The 17,883-nt window shown below is 33.1% G+C and overlaps 1 protein-coding gene across 6 annotated transcripts in view; it reads left to right on the plus strand.

Annotated features, from left to right (window-relative positions):
• LOC142349880 (xylosyl- and glucuronyltransferase LARGE2-like) overlaps positions 1-17,883 on the plus strand; it is a 102,326-nt gene that overhangs the window by 1,368 nt on the left and 83,075 nt on the right. For 3 of the 6 annotated variants that reach the window (XM_075401708.1, XM_075401714.1, XM_075401717.1), the window contains exon 1: positions 15,400-15,740. The exons of 2 other annotated variants lie outside the window; for them this stretch is intronic. The gene's annotated coding sequence lies outside the window, so the exon portion shown is untranslated. Of the gene's footprint in view, positions 1-2,552; positions 2,678-15,399; positions 15,741-17,883 lie in introns of those variants that run through there. One more of the 6 variants, XM_075401719.1, reaches the window with a different exon arrangement.

Below are 17,883 nucleotides of genomic sequence, written 5' to 3' on the forward strand. Positions count from 1 at the left end.
TAATATTAACGACTGGTATCTCCCAAGTTTTTTATCACTTTTTTGGTAGTTGTGTTATAGTTTATCAGACGAAAAATTGTGGCCATTTTGTCAACTTTGCACTTTTTCAGTTGAAAACATTTGATTGGTCGCTCTCCCCTTTATTCAACAGTTGATGGGTTCAAATGTTTAATTTTTTTCACATTATGTATATTGGACTCAAAAGCCGGACACTTTCTATTTCGTTTCTTTTATTGTATTTTTACTGACTGAGAGCAACATTTATATCCCAAATTGAGGTGCTAGACCGTCCCTGGCCAAAGTTTTTGATGTACATGCTCAGACGTGTGTCATTACTTTCAGGTTTCCAGACTATGTCGTTTCCCCTTAGTCGCGATTAACTCACTACTCTACCTCAGAATTGGCTTTGAGATTTTATAATAACCAAATTTTTGTGGAATAGTAAATCTGGCCTAGTTCAGAAAAAATATCTTTACTTCAGAAATTGTCAATTTTAAACGCTAAAAATGTGTTAGATTTTTTTGTTATAGTTAGATTAAAAAAAGACAACATTTTTCCCAATTGTCAGTATGTTTTTTCAACACAAGAAGTCGTCAGTATGCTCGATCTTCAAACGCAAGAAATTTTACCTTTTTCAAACATAGGAAATTGTGGGTATTTGTGTTTGATACGTCGGGAAATCGTCAGTTTTTCAGTTTAAAATTGTAGGATATGGTCGATTTGGTTTTAATCGTAGGAATCCATGGGTAGATTTGGCTTCAAATCACAAGAAATGAGAAAACTATTACTGATGTACTTAGTTTTGTATGATATCAAAACATCTTTACTGTAAATTAATAAACTGAAACCCAATAAATTATCAACAACTGCGTTAAATTACACAAAAACGTAATAAAAAATAGAAGGAAAAAAGATGTATGGTTTCTTCGTAATCATAATAGGACCAAATACAATTTCTTGGTAATCATACAAGGATCATATGCGATTTCCCGGTTATGATAGAGAGATATGATCATACAGGGATGATCCTTAAATGAAATCAGAGAAATTTCATGTAGAGAGAGAGAGAGGTACGGTACTCATTGCGTAAGCAAATTGGGTCTATAAGATAATGTACATTTCTCTATACAATCTTTCTCGTCGTTGAACTTGAGGTAGGGGTTATATGTATCACAATGTTGCTCCAGAAGGAAATCCGGTTATACACCATGCAAAATCAAAAAGATGACTCAGATGAACCCAAACTAAAACATTGGCCATTAAAATGCCCCAGATTTGGTCAAACGAAACTGGGTTACAAATGAAAGGGTAACCGAGATCATCAAAGAAAACAGTTGGATTATATAAACCGCTGGAACCGTTAGCGTCACTTTTTACTTTCGTTTGTCCCGACTGTGTACAAACAACAAAGCAAACAGAAGCAAATTTGGCGCAACCAAAAACAGGCCGCAAAAATTTTTCAGTTTAACGGATGATCATTGGTTACATTTTTTTTTCTTTTCTTTTGGGCTTTGATTTAGATCTGTTGTTACTTCCACCGTTCCTACCCAAAGAAAGAACTGAAAAGCCTTGAAACCTCAGATGCCTTGATAGGAACCTGAAAAACAATCTCGGTAAGAAAGCGTCAAGATATGCATAAAATTGCCGAATTTTTCCATGTGTTTCGAAAAATTATACATATAACCAGGATCTCATCAAGTCACTTCGAGAATTTTTATGTACACTTAGCTTTGCAGGACATCACAATTTTGATATTGAAAACATGATATTGCTTGTCTTTTCAAGATGTATCAAGTTTCGTTTCACCGATTAAACAAACATTTTTTTTCTCTAAAGACAGCACTAGAAGTTCAAGGACATTTGGTCAGGGCGTCGTCATCTCTCAAAAGGTTTTAGTTATAAAATATTAAATCTGTGACATTTTTTTTATACCTTTCGAAATTTATTTTCGGTATTATTATTATTATTATAAAATCTCTTTGTAGCAGCGTATGTATATATGTTTTGCATTTTGTGACAATTTTGATTAAAAAATAAGCATTCTTATTTGCAGCACTGTTTGGTTAAGTCTGTTTTCGAGCCCCAATTTCGATTGAATGCTGAATGAATCTTTTATAATGCAATCAAACTGGTTGGAATCTATTAGTATTCAATCTTTTTCTGGCCTGAACTATGCTGTAACAGTGTCTGTTTAAAGCATTACTTTTTGTTTATGATCAACTTATACTACATTCCCAGTGAAATGACGTAGAATATTTGAAACTGTGCTTTAAATTTTGCACATTTCAATCATTACTAATCCCAATGAAAATTAATTTTTCATATTATTTTATTACGCTCACTTATTGCTGTGAAAAAGACCAATTAATGACAAATTTTTATGGGACACGTGATTAATATGGGGGGACTATTTGATTTACGGCACTTTGCCAGTTGTTTGTTTCCTTTCCCTGAAACTGTTTACCAATTTTGACGTAAAGTTTTATGGATTGGTGATAAATTTGCGCTTTTCAGTTATATTTTACGGTCCGTTTGACACTTCAAATTATGCAATAAATTGATAGTTATAATGTAACAATGGAGTCTCTTCTTCATGAAGAATTTTGGGTATTTCACAATATAACAGCAATGGGCGAAGAAAAAGGAAGTTCTAACTCATCTAAGCAGGAGGAGTACGGTGAGACAAAAGGGGAAACACCCATAAAAATTAATCATTTGAAGTCTCCCCTTTTTTGCTGTTATTTGAATCACACCAGGGATGCAAAAAAATGCCTACTAAATTTTCGAATGGTTGCCAATTTGTGAGCTTATTTTGATCGTTTGTGATACTTTCCCGTAAATAAAAAAAGAACACGTAATTTCCTGAAATGTTATATAAAATACATCATGCAGGCAGTGTATGTAATTAATAAATAAACAGAAAAAGTTATTTTTGAATTGTGAAAACCGAATAATTGAAATGGTAGATAAATAGATAGATTATTAAATACATAGGTAGGAACAGAACACATCATGAACTAAATTTGAATTCACGCCACGTTAATTGGCCAAAGTGAATTTGGCCTGGGTCCTTCTTGAATTTTGCTAGAAAGTGAGTTTTGTATATTTTTTGGCAGTTACAGGAGATTTTGACAAGGTTTCATTCGCCCTCAAAATTTCATTATGATATCTTACACCACTATTGATCACCCCCTGTTCAATGTATTTAGTTCTAGCATTGATTTTATTTACTAATTTTCTCGTCCAATTGTAAAAATGAAAGTTCGCCGTTGGTAATGGAATGTCAGAAATATTTTTAAATGCAGAAGTATTTTTAAGTGCCATACTTCGTAAAATATGTTTTTACCTCGGATTGAAAGGTGAGTTTTTTTATCAAAAGTAACCCCAAGATATTTTACTTCCGTTTTTTCTTTAATTTTTTGTCCATCAATTGTAACTGACATATCTTTAGATTCTGTGCAGTCAAAACCTATGAATTCCGTTTTTTCAGCTTTTTGAAGATATTGGCTTTGTGAAGATATTCTTCACTTTGGTCTCTAAGTAGTTTTTCAAAAACTTTTGATAAGGCAGGCGTTAAAGAGATTGGTCTATAGTTTAATGGATTGTCAATTTCGCCCCTTTTTAAATAGAGGCGTGATGTGAGCAAATTTTAGTTGTGAAGGAAATTGTTCGGCTTTCAAAAATTGACAAAACAGAAAACACAACGGTTTAGCTATTTCTGGTGCTCCTAATTTAAGTGCCCACGCAGGCAAATTAGAAGGAGCCAGTGGTTTATCTTTGTTTAAGTCAGAAAGCACTCTTAGGCATTCATGGCTGGTTACAAATCTAAAAGAAAAATTGAGTGGTGGTTTGCAACCTGATATTTTCTATCATTTTTATTCAACTTAAAAGCCTCTAATCGATTGAAACCGTAGTTGAAGTGATTAGCAATCTCTTGTTTATTTGTTATGAGTTTACGAAAGCTATTTTTTAAAGCAGTCGACTTTAATTGCTGTTCTTTTGAAATTTATAACTTCAATAATAACATTCCGTTTTTTCGACTGCTTGAGTTACTCTTAATCAACTGTTGCTGAAACTTTTCAAAATTTCTCTTGTAGTTGGAGTTCAAATGATTTCTTGTATTGAGTAGGTTGTCGAAAATTTTCTTGTCAAGTAGATCTTCTTTCTTAATTTGTAACTGTCTAGTTGTTGAGTTAATAAATTTTTGGGCTAAAGAGAAAAGGCGTTTATCGTTGCGTAAATATACTTTTCTCAAAGGAGCATGAGTTCTCATTTCACTGAGAACAATATTTTCCAAAGTTGTTTTGAGTGTTTATTTGTCTTTTTTTGAGTAAAAAAATTCCAATATGAGTTTTTAATAGGTTTCTGAAATGTTTTTATATCTAAATTTGTCTTATTAAAAACCAACTTTGTACCAACGGTTGATATAGTCAATTGATGTTCCTTTTTTGTTTCCTATTCTAGAGGAATATGACACGTTACTGATATTCAAATCGTAAGGAATAACAACTGTATCAATTTTTGAGCGATCTGATTCATCCCAATAGTTCAAATTATAGTCTCCAATTAATATTACGGGCATGTTTTGAGATACCGCCCGATCTTTTCCTCTGGCAAAGTTTTCAACAAATTCGTAAGCAAATTTTTTATTGGTTCAGTACAAAAGATTGATCAAAAATTTTTACCTGGTTTTTTGGTGAGTAAATTGTACCCACATGTTTTGACAATTTTCTTTATTGTCTTCAAAGTCCGTACGCAACTTTGCGTTCAGTGTTTTTGGTATTAGCAGCATTAAAACACCACCTTTCTTCGCTTCACCTCTGTCATTTCTCAAAGATGTCAAATCTTTTTTCTGTAATTCAAATAGTGCCGGATATGAAAACGTATCCAACCGTGTTTCATTGAAGCCATATATGCAATTAAGTCCGATGTCATTAACTATATGTTTTAATTCGATGGATTTTGTATTTGAACTCCGACAGTTTAGATGTAGTATTTTTATATTTTTGGGATAGTTCCTCTCGCATTTGTGAAAAATGTCACTGTATTTTTTGTATGGGCCGGGGTTAAATTCAATATCTCCACTATAGTAGAGAAGTAAAATAAAATAATCGCTAAAAATTGAGCAAAGAGTTGGAAATAAAATAGTTACATATTGACGACATATTTTTGAGTGCTTCTTGCCTAATAGATTGAATCTCTGTTTGAAATCTGGTAGCGCGGAGGCAGGGTAGACCACCGATCTTTCAAACAGAATCAACAAGAGTTTAATTATACTAACATTATTTAGCATTTAATTTGGTACAATTTTCGACCGACAGAACATAAACAATGATCAGTAGTATGGTTCAAAATATGAATAAGTCTGGCGAAGCTGATAGGATATTGGATTTTTGAACGGATTTCAAAAATTGCGCATGGATGGGGCTTGACCGTTATTGGTTGGTCCAATGTTATAAACAGAATTATTGTACATTCTACTGCTAGCATGGACTAAACCAGATGAGGTTCTTAGAAGATAACTAAGTAGAAGATTTTTAAACAAGGGTACACCACGAGAGTAATTCAGATGCAGATTATCGTTGAAGAGCTAATTGTAGTCCTGCACATTTCCATTAGTGTTAGAAGTGTTGCGAATTATTTGGTTGATTTTAGGCACTTGAAAACAACTAGAATCATTATGAAACGTTTCAAGAAGTAACTCAATGAATTCGTCAATCAATTTATTTTTTTCACTTTTAGCAGGTCGATTCTTTAAGTTTGGCACATCACACAGTACAAACACATCCGGTTCAAATTTGTCATTACATTTTATGACCAGCTCGTTGAATTCTGAAAATATGTAATCAGCAGATTTATTAAACATCAATATGTTGTTAGTTTCGTCTTGTAAGATAAAAGTTTCGAGCTTTTTGTTCGGGTAGTCATCTAGTATATTGAGTTTTTCCTTTGTTGTGGACCCCCCATATGCGTGGACACTACAGTCATGGTGAAGGCTTTTGTATTCCTCAAGTTTCGCTACAATGTTGCATACAAAAACTATGTTGTTTTCCTCTTTTTTGGGTGGGATGGCATTAAACACTCTAACCTTTTCATTGCACAAACCCTCTCCAATAGATGATGAAACCCCCATAACGTCTTCACCTGCCGCGCTATCTGCGGTCATTTTGTCCTTAGCCAGTTTTGTAATAACTTCACAGATAAATTCTTCTTTCTCAGTAAGTTTTTTGAATAATTGGACATATAAATGGTAACCAACTTCATTTTTGTTGGATAACCAGTCGTTAAGGGTTAGCATTTCATCGCCATTGGAATCAGAAGTTATGTGATTATCACAATTTGCATCCATTTCTTATCAATGCAATGTTTTCTATCGGTCAAAAAGAAACTTATTTAGAAGGTCACGTGAAACGATTTTCGACAATAAAAAAGCAACTATTAAGAAGCTCTTCATTTATCTGTCTTGAACAGCTTCTTAATAGTTGCTCTTTTATTGCTGGAAATTTTTTCACATGACATGAACTAATCAAGCAAAAGAAATCAAAAGTGAGCAAATAGTGTTCATGGCAAGTGATGACGTAAGAAAAATAAAAAACTACACACGCTTGGATACAAAGTAAGTCATATTAATCCTAAAATGTTGCAACAAATTGATTTTACCAAACCAACAAGGAGGCTCAGTAATGTGCTTTCGAACATAAAGTTCCGACCCTGCTCATCTACCTTTTTCTTTTAATTGTCTGCTAAATCAGGAAGAGATAAACAAAATTGACATATGAACGTATCGTTCAACAAAAAACTAAAAGAATAAAACAATCTACAAATGAGAACTGATGAGACCTGTGAATACCTTAATATGAATACCAGAACAAAAGGCGATAAAACTCAAATAATTACAAAATCATTTATTATTTTTTTCAAATGTTGCTTTTTTGCTTTTTAATGTCAAACTGATTAGAAACATTATGCATCATTTGAAATTATTGAGAGATTTTTTATACATGCTTACAATGCGATGGAGACCTGTCATTATCCAGGATATGTCATACGACTACAAAAAGAACGACTACATGCAAAAAGAAATAATTTGCACTTAGAAATGTGCACGAAAAAACTTGCAGAAAAACGACGTCCCGGCCAATTAAACCTAAGCTGTTCGCTAAAAAGATTTAAAAAATTTGAGTCGCTTCTTTCGAATACTCAGAGGATTGCCCATTATTGTGATTCTTGGAAAAGAAAACCATAACCTACAAAAATGGGCGATATGCAAAAATCACGAATATTATAATAGAAATGGTTGTACCAAGAACAAAGACAAATTGAAGACAATAAAACCGCTTTAAAAAGCAAAATTTGTTCAAGAATGAAGGAATGTTAACTTATTGCCCCTGTTACAAGCGATTCTAAGTCATAAGACTATAAAACAACATCCATTAAAAGCAGAACTAAAAAACTTCACAAACAAATTTACAAAACCACAGTGTTGAAGCCCTTAAATTTAAAAAATATTAACCGCGAGAAGAATAAATCGTCCTTTACATCTCCTTTGAAATCGTAAACTCTTTTTTGTCACACGACTATCTTAAAATGACAGCAAAATAACGAAAAATATTAAAAGTTATCCAAAAATCACAAAATTCTTCTGAGAAAAAATCTCTAAGCCCTGAAGACATCAGTCAATAGGTTCAACTAAAAGAAAAATAGTTTTTGGTTCAACAAAACTTTAAAGAGTTCTATCATAGGGCTACGTGACGAAACTGATACCACAATTTAAAATACGAAAGAAAACGCACACCAGGACAAAAATTTTTCTTTTTTTTGTGAAAATTTAGTTTGAAAGCCAATAAAATCAATAGCTAGTTACCGATATCATTAGTTCCTGTTAATTCGTGTTATTTCTCTACCATTGGCTACTGAGAACTTTAATTTCCAAATATTTGGCATATGACAACAAAAGTTAACAACAAATACTGGGCAAGCATATAAATCTCTGCCAAATTCTGACAGAGAATTGTGTCGCAACGCTTAAATCCATAGGTTATATAAAAATAAGTATGTTTGGTCTCAAAGTGTTAGAAGTTGTTCAATAAGATTGTTAAGTTTTGTGAAAATATTCAAATGAAACAAAAACAACAGCAAAATGGGTTATTAAGCACAGAAATCACAAACTTTTTTATTAAAACTCGTTTTACTCAAACCTAGAAGCCGATTTTAAAAAAATTCGCCACAAAGATTAACTTGTGTCTATTATTAAAGCAATTTTGACTTGTATTTACTGCTAAAAGTTGACAGAAAAAAATGACAGGTTCAAAAAATCAATGACATTTCCTTAAAAGAAACACACTCAAGGACATAAGAGACCTTAGCTATCAGTCGAATGCATTTTTCAGATTCTTTTACACCTCATGAAAAAGCCATTCTAATATTTTAGCGCATAGATCTCGTGTTTTTGTAAATGGGACTTGTCATTAATAGAGCCGCGAACGAAAAATTTTGCCAGTAATTAGCATTTAAAAAATTGAAAGCAAAATTTTTTGTAGAAAGGCAGCACCAAAAAAAAATTCTGATTGTAGGAATCCATGATAATATCAAACCTATCCCTAAATTTTCCACGCGCCCAACAGAATTCCCAAGTTTTCCAAGTGTTGGGGAATTAGACCAATTTTTTTGTGAAAGTCTTCAAATAATAAAAAAGGCAAGATTTTAATTCCAGAAGACTTTTATAGGGCGTCGAAATTCATCTATCTTTATTCTGGAGTTTTATGAGATTATGTCAGCGATTACTAGATCTCCACTATCGGCAGATATAAACAAATTGGACCAAGAAATCATATTTTGTGCAACTTTTGATGAAAAAAGTCAGAATTTTAGAAAATTTATCAAAATTTTTTTTGCAAAAAAACTATAATCAAACGCTTCAGCAACATTTTTCTACCTCCTTTGGCAACAATAACACTACAGAATAAACTTTAACTTAATTTGATTTTTTATAGCGAAATTGTTCCAAATTTCAGCAAAAATTACTGAAAATTTGAATAAAAACCTATCTAACAAGCAGGATATCATCTAAAGAACAGTGAGATTTTTTTGTCCAATAAACGTATAGTTTTTCGCTCCGTGAAACTTGACGGGCGTGTAAGTATGGTCTTGAAAACCTGTTATGAATACATTTGAATTTGAAAGCTTCTCAAAGAAAACTTCCTAATTGTTTGAGACTTTTAGGTGCTGTTAAAATCAAGAATGATGGATGCAATACATTTGAGGGTATACCAATTCTGCTAGAGTTATCAACTAGCTGTTCTTTTCCGGCTTTAGTAAAATCAACTTTAGAAAGATTTTTCGGAGATTGTTTTTGAATAATTTTGCTCAGCGTTTTTTTGACTACCCTAAAATGATATGCTTTTGTTCGGCAATTAACTGATATGATATTGTTTAAAAAACTTTGAGCACACTTTAGTCCAAATAATGTATAATTTATCTTCTTTTGAAAGGCCACGGGCGTGTCAGTCTGGTCTTAGAAACGTGTCATGAGTTTATCAGTACCGGTAGATTCACAACACAATTTATTAATATTGCAATGCCGCGACGTTTCCGGGTCCAATATAGGCTGACTATATGCGTACTTCCGTCCAGAGTAGAATAATTGAGATTTGCTAAGAAATCGGGCAAAGAGATGGTATAAATGTGAAAATTTTGGTATGATTTTTCCAATGTAATGTTCTGAGCCACCAAAACATCTCAATTGTTTGAGATTTTTAGGTTTTGTTAAAATGAAGATGAAAGAGGTTTCACATTCGAGTGAGGATATAACAGTTCTGCTAAACCAGCCAAAAAATTCGGGTTGCAGCTAAGTCACCTTTAGGAATAATTCTTGAGAGACTGTCTTTGAATAATTTTGCTAAGCATTTATAGACTAACTTAAAATGATCTTATTTTGTTCCATAACTAATTAGTATGATTTTATATAAAAAACAGTGAATTTTTTTTCCAATTAATGCATAATTCATGGCTCCTTGATATGCTAAGAGCGTGTCAGTCAGTCCGTAGAAACGTCTTGTGATTCTATCAAAACCGGTGGATTCAGGACATATTATATTCAATCTGCAATGCCACGACGACTCTGGGTCCAGTTCAGCTGACTGTATTCGTACTTAAAGTCCAAAGTAGAATAATGCAGATTTCCTAAGTAAAGGGGCGAAGAAACTGAAAAACTGTTAAAGGTTTAGCATGATTTTTCTAAGGTAGTTTACTGAGCAACGAAAACATCTCAATTGTTTGAGACTTTTAGGTTCTGTTAACATCAAGATTGAAGATAATTTAATTAATTGAGTGAGGATATATCTGTTCGGTTTAACTTATTTAACTTATCTTATTAACTAGCAATTCATTTCCAAATTTATTAGAGTCACAATCAGGAAAATTATTGCGGAGATCGACTTGTAATGATTTTGCTAAGCAGTTATAGACTAACCTAAGTGATCTGATTTTGGTTTGCAGCTAACGAACAGGATATTATCTAAAGAACAGTGAGCATTTTTCGTCAATTAAGATTTAGTTTATTGCTTATTGAAATGCGACGGGCGTGTAAGTCAGGCGGTTGAAACCTGTTATGAATCTATAAATACCGGCAGATTGACCAATTACTGTATCAAAATTGCAATGCCTCGTTTGCACGTCCAAATTAAGTTGATTGTATGCGTACTACAAATCCAGAGTAGAATAATAGGCTACTTTTTTCATTGAACTTTTGTTTTTTAAAAAACTTTGTTGAATTTTGTCTTAAAGATTATCAATAATCGGCATTTTAGTTTTTATTGTTTTGCATTGATTTATTAAGTATCTTAGGATCAAGTTGTGAATTTTTCATCTGAAAAATTATCTAGTTTTTCATTTGTTTTTAGAGAATTCGTTAATTCAGTTCTGCGTTAACTTGCTGATGTGGATTGGTAGGAAATCTTTGTCTTCTTTTATGTGTAATTGAGAAATTTTTGTAGAACGAGGATTTAGCAACATGGTTTTGGAAATACCAGTTCGTGTAAAAAGTTCTGTAAGGTCATGAGGGAACTGCTATTTTATTGGACATTGATATAGCTCAAAGTTCTCTATTATTTTTGCTCGATTAGCTGAGAACCCGATTTATCCGGAGGCGTCTCTACCGAGTGTCCTGTAACTTCGCATGTCATTTTTTGTTGATAACTTTGTCTAACATGACGTGAACTTTCGAGCACACGCTACCCTGGTCTATTTATACTTTTTTCACTACAAGTGCAATTTGAATTTATAGACTTAACGGTTCTAGTTCTTTCATTTCTCTCTCCTTACAGACCAATGCTACACAATTGAGATTTGACGTTTCCATAATCCCATTCTTAAAATGATTGATATATATTATGTTTTTCTTCGAAAAGATGGTTTGATTTTCTTCGATGTTCATTGCTGAAGTTGCCACATCAGATGCAGTTTTGTCGCCATTATTGACTTTGGGCTTAGGTTTTTGGTTAAATCCTTTTTTGTTTTTGATATTCTTTGGAGAAATGATTTCTTTTGCCGCAATTGATAAAAGGCTTTCCTCGAATCGGCCAAGACTGATGGTGGCTCAGGGACCAGCAGATTTTATAAACTGGGCATGCTGAGGGCTTCTGTCAATTCCATTTTGCATTAAATTCAAACTGGCGTGGAAAAGTGATACGATTCTGATGAACATTTTTTCAGATACATCCGTGGACCTTGATGTCGCATCTCTATATGTTTTAGTTCCAGCTATACTCAGTTGGTTTGGAATCCTAATTTCAATGTTGAACGACACTTCTGGCGCCTTTTTGGGTGTAATAGTTTGATTTAGTAGCTCTCGTCGGGTTTCTTCATCTGAAAAATTTGCAAGGAAAACGTTACGATTTATTGATTTCTCCTATTGTCCTCAATCACAATTTAAAGAGAACTTCGAAAATGACCCAAAGAAGTTCTCCTTTGAGATGTTTCAGATTCAAGATAATACATCTATCAGATATATTTTACACTGTTCTGCAATATCAAACGTCCCTGTTCTTCTTTTTGTCGATTTGGTAATTCTTTTTCTTTTGAACAGAATATTCAGCGGACTTCCCACTCAACGCTTAAATGCGGAAGTGAAATTGCTTTTCAGTCACAAACTTCCCCCGGACGGTGACCGCATACTATACTGGCTGCTTCAAATGTCCGACCTTTATTGAGCCAAACCTTTTTCAAAGGTTCTTTTCTGTTTCTGCAATCTGTCTCGCTTTGTGCCGTGCTAATTTCCACGTTTTCTTCACGCTGTGGCTTATAAGTTTAAATATTACTTTCTTTGATGAAGCCTCGCAAGAACATCATTCAAAAACTCTTCTTTTTTAAGGAGACTCACCAGCTTTCCCATCTAAGATGGTGCTCAAATGTGGGTTTTTTTCAGAATGGTTCATTACCGTGTTTTATTCCAATTCTTAAGTACCGCAAAGCCAAGACGACTGGGTTTGTGTTTCACTTAATCTGGATTTTCTCGACGAATTCAGCTAAAAATCAAATAAACCGAATTTTTTCGTAGGTATACTTTTATTCATTATTTTAATTCAATATTCAAAACATTTTCATTACTAATTTCATCGTTACTATGGGTCACGAGTAACTTTTTCCTCAAAGTTGGTTTCAAAATAGAAAGGCATTGAGAGACAACTGAAACAAACGAAAAACTTGAGAAGAATGAATTCGGGAGCTGATTAAAAAGGTTTAGGTGTGAACGAATAACTTCCTTCTAGAGAGCGGCAAACTAATAACAGGCCAACAATTAAAACGAAGATTATTTTGAAAGATATGAACTTGGTTCAAAAGAGTTCTATGAGTACCACAGATGTGTTTGTGTAAATAAATTTGACTGGGGACAATTTTTAACCAGGGATAAAGCTATCGCTTGCAGCCGAACTGACCTTAGTCGAGTTTTCTCTTGTTTCTAGACAACCAATCAAAGTAGCCTGGACAACCAGCCATTTTTCTTTTAATCTGTCATCTATTTTATGGAAAAAATCAGCCTTTTCTATTTAGCAAGCAGGTTTCCTGAAACATTTTTATCTTGGCAGGTAAAATCAAATTTTGCCGTCAGGGATGATTTTTAATTTTCGTTTCATTTGATTAAATCCATCTTTTTTTATAACAACGGATAAAACACCGTTAGATCTAACTGGCCTTTTGGAAATTTTGTAAAAAATGAATTACTTCAAACATAAATAATTATTTGACAATGAAACATTCCCTTCAATTTTTGATACATCTTTGCTAATTGTGCTAAAAATTTTGAAATAAATTTTCAAAAAATTGCTTTGGTTTTACATTTAGATGAAGTGGAGAATTGCTAAACTGTTTGATTCGAATTATTCGATTCCTATATAGGTGGAAGTACAGAACTAAAAACTGGGCACAAATTTTCTTAGTCAGTTTAAGGCTTTTTCATTTTCGCAACTTCAATTTGATCATACATAATATCAATCAATTTTTTCACCACATTCTTCGCAAAATTTTGTGAAAACTCAAAAGTTCTAGCCTGTCAATGCTTGGTACCGTTGATATTATATAATTTACATTTTTTGTCATGGGTTTTCTTGTTCAATAGCTTTTCAGTAACAAAAAAAACCAGTAATATCTCGGCAAAATTTTCAATCGGGCAAAATTAACTGACAGAGGCAAGGCACGTCAAAAAATGTAACCTGCAAACTGTTTTGGAGGGCGCGAACAAAATTAGTAGGATTAAACTAATTCGTTTGTTCTGACACCACCCAGGTTTGAGGTTTTCGAGTTTTTTTGTACTAAATTGGTTTTTTTGGTCAGTTAATTTTAGCTGATCGATATAATCATCGTACGGAGCTGTGAAATGTATAATTGAAATTCACTTAAAGCATAGAAAATCAATTTAAAACAAGTTTTTACGCATTTGACATTTCCGACAACTTTTTGCGGTTTGAAAAGTAGTGGGCATTAAACTAATTTTCGTTGTTTTGTTCTCACTTTCCTTAATTTTTGGTACATATGTGCTAATTTTGATCAAAAATTTGAAAAATTTTTTGAAAAAAATTTGATTTGGTTTTACATTTAGATATAGACGAGAGTTGCTATCCGAAACATTCGATTCCTATATCAGTGGATATACAGATCTAAAAATTTGGCACAAATTTTTTTTAGTCAGATTAGGGCTTTTTTATTTTCGCATTTTTAATTTGATAATATCTAATATCGATCAATTCCTTCAACTCATTCTTAGCTATCTTTTGCGAAACTTTGAAACGTCTAAACTGCCAATGCTTGCAAACGTTGACTTGAATTAATTATTATTTTTTTTTTGTCTTGGGTTCTCTTGTTCAAAAGCTTTTCAGTAACCAATATAACAGTAATATCTCGGCAAAAGATTTCGATCGGCCAAAATTAACTGGTTCCTATTGGAAAAGCTGATATGAAAAGTAAAATCTCTATCCTTGTCTATTGGCGGGGACAAATCTATTAGTTGTATATTGATTGCTTTTGCGACTTTTGAATTTAATTGGTTTCAAAATTTTAGCGTTATCTTTGAACTCTGCCACCTTTTTGATTCTTTCCTTTCACTTCTTTATTTGGTAGACAGTGAAGTCAAAAAGTGGATGAGCGGGGTCGGAACATTATGTGCAAAAGCACATTACCAAGCCTCCTTGTTAATCATACGCAACCGTTCATCTGCTGTTATGGGCTTATTTTGCGAAAGTATCCATACGGAAGGGGGTTTTCAATTAATTTAATGGAGGTGATTTTGACCCGATTTTACTAATCTTTCCGCTAACTTTGTGTTTCAATGAGAGTTATGTCGAACTAATCAGCAGTTATGTCTTCAATCAAATGTCTATCGAATTTAGGAAAATCGCTCAGATTTCTTAGCAAAATGATGACCGAATTTTCTATTCAATTTTAGATGATTCCGCCACCTTTGTTTGGGGTCATGGAAAGCTCCTCCTCGTGGCTTTCGTGCTCCTCGAGGCTTTTGTTCTCTAGCCAAGTATACGTTGAACAAGTAGAGCTTCTTTTCAAGCGATATCAAGCTTGTTTTATGTAATATTTACATTAGGTTCTTCTCTCTCAATCTCCTAACACAACTCAATCTGGAATGATAGCCATTTCGGTCCAAATCTTTGTCAACCCAATATTTGTCCTTCAAGTTCATCGACTTCAAGTTTATCAACTTAAATATCCACAGATAAGATACATGTTTGTTTGATTTGTGTCTATTAATCAGTAGCTAACTCAGATCTATTTAAGATAATGTACTTTTTGTATGCAAATTTAACAAACTTAAGAAGTTTAGAAAACAAACGTTCCATAGCCAGATCAAGTTGAATTTCCTGCGGTTAAAGTTTGGCACTCTTGTCGGAGTTCGATTTTTGCCGGCTTCTGGCGCTGACAACTTGTCTCCAGAGTTTAATATTTATTGAATAACAATAATTTTGTTTGGTTTCCTTTGTCAATTTGCAAATTATGGGTGTGAACAAATAACAATTTAAAAGCATGGAAAATTATTGCCATTAGGAAAATTATTACAAAACGGCGTAAAAATTTGGTCTTTTTGTTAATGGAAATTAATTGTTTTTAAACTCGCTGCTTTAATTGCGTTTTAGCTGTTCACTACAAAATATTTAAAAACACTTCCCTTGACCTTTTAATTTTACCGCCATTCATTGTTATAATTCGCATCGACATTTTCATCATATTTTTCACAGGTTTGCTGTTTCTGATCTTTCCGGTTTGTACATTTATAAATTTTTTGTTTCCAGCTACAACTCTGTATAATAACAGAGAGTTGTAGAATTATACAACTCTGTATAATTGGGGTGAAAGCTGGAAAATTTCCGCTTTCCCAAAACTAGCGATATCTCAGTCCAGTAGGTTCAGAAACATAGCGCCCTACAGCTACTCCTATTAGTTCAGTTCAAGAGAGCCTCATATTATCATGGGATGTGAATGGGTGGGTATTAAATGGAAAATTAAATGGGCAATTGAAGTTACTAATACGTTTCGAAAGTTGATTTGCTGTGTTGAGGCTGCTTTGGCGTTTTGTGGACAACAGTGACACTGACTCGTCACAACTTTTCACATTTTGTCATTTTTAAATTGATGAACAAACTTGTAAATCGTGTAACGTCGAATGTACATGGTCGGCCCTAATTCCATGAATATGAAAAGAGTAACCTCTTCAGTTTTTGCTGTCAAGAATCATTTTTGCTCGAAAACAGGCGAAGGATTTGCAGGCGGTTAAGCTGCACTTGGCAAATCTCGATTGCAATCGTGCCTAGCTATGACATTGCCTTATTAGTAAAGATGTCTAGTGTTCCTGATGTGCAAAGCCCTCATATTCGTTCAGTTGCATATGCAGAATTCCTTGGCGATACTTCACATTGATTCACAATTCGTTGCCATGCAAAAGCAGTTAGTTTTTAAGCATTAGAAATAATCAAAATGAATCCAAAAACAAAGTTTTATTATTTATATTAGACCGTTTTTTCTCTGGAACTTTCTCAAGGCTAAATATAATAAAATTAATAGAATCACAAAGCTTTTTAGGAGCAGATTTTTTTAAAATATACTTTGTTTTCAAAAATTATCACAAAACTGCTGGTTGAATACGATGACTCATACATCGATCATTTCAGAAAAAAAAACTTTAACCTACTTTTTGAATGAGAATAAAATCATTTTACCTTTAGATGTATACCTGGGAAGCAAAGCAAACTGTAGCGTTCAAACTTAATTTCTAATGGTTACGAGTTCTTTAAAACTCCCCTTCCGGGCTTCTACTGACGGCCCAGCTCAATTGTCCGAACCAAAAGCTTTTCTAATCAGTGAAAATTTTTTCAAAGAATTCCCTGCAACATTAAGAAGGAGAAGATTACAGTTTTTAGGCCTATTAAATGATAAGCCCATTTCATTAGCATCGCTTTAGCGAAGCTCTATGAAACGTCTCTAAAAAAGTAACGTTCTCTGTTTAATAAGTAACATTCTCGACAACAACATAATGTGATCTGAAGTTGAGGATATATATATATATATATATATATATATATATATATATATCCTCAATTTCAGACCACATTATGTCGAGAATGTTACCTGTAAAAGCTATTAATTCCTTGCCTTCAATTGAATTTCTTCGGCTGGAAGCTTCAGTAGTAGAATTTGGTGACAATGAGTCCAAAAACTATCTTGAATACACTGAAGTCATAAAAAAACATTTTTTAAAGGTTTTCTAGGACTTTTTTCAACTGAACCCGAATTGCAATAATATCTGGCTTTGTAGGCAAAACTATTTTTTATCGATTTCTTAGAGACGTTTCATGGAGCTTCGCTAAAGCGATGCTATTGAAAACTGCCTAAAAACCTAAAAATTTAAAAAGCCTAAAAACTGTAATCTTCTCCTTCTTAATGTTGCAGGGAATTCTTTGAAAAAATTTTCACTGATTAGAAAAGCTATTGGTTCGGACAATTGAGCTGGGCCGTCAGTAGAAGCCCGGAAGGGGAGTTTTAAAGAACTCGTAACCATTAGAAATTAAGTTTGAACGCTACAGTTTGCTTTCTTTCCAAGATATAATTCTAGAGGTAAAATGATTTTATTCTCATTCAAAAAGTAGGTTAAAGTTTGTTTTTTTCTGAAATCATACGATGTATGAGTCATCGTTTTCAGCCAGCAGTTTTGTGATAATTTTTGAAAACAAAGTATATTTTTTAAAAAAAAATCTGTTTCTGAAAAGCTTTGTGATTCTATTAATTTCATATTAAACCATGAGAAAGTTCCAGAGAAAAAACGGTCTAATATAAATAATAAAACTTCGTTTTTGGATTCATTCTGATTATTTTTATTGCTTAAAA

The sequence above is a fragment of the Convolutriloba macropyga genome, chromosome 11 (assembly GCF_964194025.1).
Source record: "Convolutriloba macropyga chromosome 11, txConMacr16.3, whole genome shotgun sequence".
Classification (NCBI taxonomy): Eukaryota; Metazoa; Xenacoelomorpha; order Acoela; family Convolutidae; genus Convolutriloba; species Convolutriloba macropyga.